Source organism: Loxodonta africana, chromosome 3 (genome assembly GCF_030014295.1).
Source record: "Loxodonta africana isolate mLoxAfr1 chromosome 3, mLoxAfr1.hap2, whole genome shotgun sequence".
In the NCBI taxonomy this organism is placed as follows: domain Eukaryota; kingdom Metazoa; phylum Chordata; class Mammalia; order Proboscidea; family Elephantidae; genus Loxodonta; species Loxodonta africana.
The window spans coordinates 154,421,430-154,424,048 of NC_087344.1; the positions used below are offsets into that span (position 1 = coordinate 154,421,430).

General features: G+C 45.2%; 1 non-coding gene across 1 annotated transcript; it reads left to right on the top strand.

Moving 5' to 3' along the window:
* Positions 1–2,237: 2,237 nt before the first annotated feature.
* TRNAQ-CUG (transfer RNA glutamine (anticodon CUG)) lies at positions 2,238–2,309 on the top strand. The gene has a single exon. It is a non-coding gene; the product is annotated as a tRNA-Gln (tRNA).
* Positions 2,310–2,619: the final 310 nt, after the last annotated feature.

The window sequence follows — 2,619 nt, forward strand, 5'->3', positions numbered from 1 at the left end:
CCACCTGGATCAAAGGAGAATGAAGAACACCAACGACACAAGGTAATTATGAGCCCAAGAGATAGAAAGGGCCACATGAGCCAGAGTCTACATCATCCTGAGACCAGAACTAGATGGTGCCCTGCTACAACCGATGAGTGCCCTGACAGGGAACACAACAGAGAGCTCCTGAGGGAGCAGGAGAGCAGTGGGATGCAAACCCCAAATTCTCATAAGACCAGACTTAATGGTCTGACTGAGACTAGAAGGACCCCGGTGGTCATGGCCCCCGGACCTTCCGTTGGCCCAGGACAGGAACCATTCCTGAAGCCAACTCTTCAGACATGGATTGGACTGGACAATGGGTTGGAGAGGGATGCTGGTGAGGAGTGAGCTTCTTGGATTAGGTGGACACTTGAGACTGTGTTGGCATCTCCTGCCTGGAGGGGAGATGAGAGGGAAGAGGGGGTTAGAAGCTGGTGCAAAGGACATGAAAGAAAGAGTGGAGGGAGAGAGCGGGCTGTCTCATTGGGGGAGAGTAATTGGGAGTGTGTAGCAAGGTGTCTATGAGTTCTTGTGTGAGAGACTGACTTGATTTGTAACTTTCACTTAAAGCACAATAAAAATTATTAAAAAAAAAAAAAAAAGATTTCTAGAGCTCTTTCAATCCAAAAGCTGACCACTCTGTGATTGTTTGCCCCAAGATCAACGAAGCATTTATTAATTACTAGGGCTAAATGAATTAACAGCACTAATCAAGGTGTGATTAAATGATCTCTTTTAAATTAAAATAAAAAAAATTTAAATTAGCATATGAAAAAACCCTTTTCTTTTTAATATACCTCAACTCCTCAATTCAACAGGGTCAATTTGTAGAAAGTGGGATGAAACGTTGTTTAAATGTCATTCCGTGGATTTCTGGAAAACTTCCTATGAACATCTTAACATAGATCATAAGTGAATTAATCACCATGAAAATTTATGAGTAAAAATTCTGTAGAAAATAATACTATGTATTGATTGGCCTACAAAACTACCCCAAACAATTCAACAATGGTTAAATAATGCAAATTGCCTTTATTTAGTTCTTTTACTTTTCAGGATCTTCTTGTTGTCAGCTGCTGTTGAGCCGGCTGTGACTCATGACAACCCCATGTACAACAGAAGGAAAAGTTGCCCAGTGCCATGCCATCCTTACCATCATGCTTGAGTTCACTGTTGCAGCCACTGTGTATTCTGAGTGCCTTCCAACCTAGTGGTAACCCTGGTGACTTCATGGTTAAGTGCTACAGCTGCTAACCAAATGGTCAGCAGTTCAAATTCACTGGATGGTCCTTAGAAACTGTGTGGGGAAACTCCGTCCTATAGACTCACTATGAGTCAGAATCAACTCAACAGCAATGGGTCCAACCTAGTGGGCTCATCACCCACTATATAAGCACCATATAAGACAATATTCTGTTGTGATCCACAGGTTTTCATTGACGAATTTTCAGAAGCAGATCGCCAGGCCTTTCTTCCTAGTCTCTCTTAGTTTGGCACTCTCTCTGAAACCTGTCGACCATGGATGACCCTACTGGTATTTGAAATACTGGTGGCATGGCTTCCAGCATCAGAGCAACATAAAGGCCACTACGGCAAGACAAACTGACAGGTGATGATTTTATGGTTACTTACAAATATTCAAATATAATCCTTATTCTTCTTATCAAAAATAATTTGATACGTGATATCGTAAGCATGACTGTGCCAGAAATCTTGTTTAATCTGGTATGCAATCCTACTATTAAGGAGTAAGAGTTATGTAAAGTGTGTGTGTGTGTGTGTGTGGTATCTCAGTAAATCCCAAATTCTGTTTTGACAAGATCATCAGCGCTCCCTGAGCAATGGGAAGAGGACAAATGCAAAGAAAAGGAAACATTTTTATTTATTTTGGGGAGGGGCAGGGGCAGGAATTTTATCTTAAGGTAGGAAACTCTAGTAAACTGAGAGCAAGTGGATTCGCTGAAGGCCTAAGAAGTTCTTCTGTGTCCCTAATCCTAAAATGTACTTTATCTCGTTTCCGGAGATAACAAACCTGAAGAGACCCGCAGAGAGAAAGCCAGTCAGGGGCGACTCCTCCCGTTGCAGATTAACCACACTCGGGTCCTGTCTGAGCAGGAGAAGAAATACCAGAGGGAACAAATCCCTGGGAACGAGGGAGGCTGAGAAAGCACTTCTACACTTGCAAGTGAGTCAGATGAGCCACAGGTGCGGTTGGTTCCATGGTGTAATGGTGAGCACTCTGGACTCTGAATCCAGCGATCCGAGTTCAAGTCTCGGTGGGACCTTTTCCCGTCTTTTACTCTGCCTGCCAAGACAGGAATTCTCCAAACCAAACTTTTGTCTCAAAAACACAGCCAATGGGACATGCCTTCCCGCCTCCGCCGCGGTTTCTCCTCCTGGGATGGAGCGGAGCCTCGGCCAGTCCAGGGCCTTTCTTCCCTCCTGCTCCCCGCGGCGGTTGGCGCCTCGCAGCCGCGTCCTCTTGTCTCCTCCCCAGGTGTAGGGGTCCCAGAAACCAAGTTCTCAGAGGGGCTGGGTCCCTAAGGAAATTGCAGGCACTTCGGCGTTCCCGAGCCGGGTCTGGCCCAATGCACC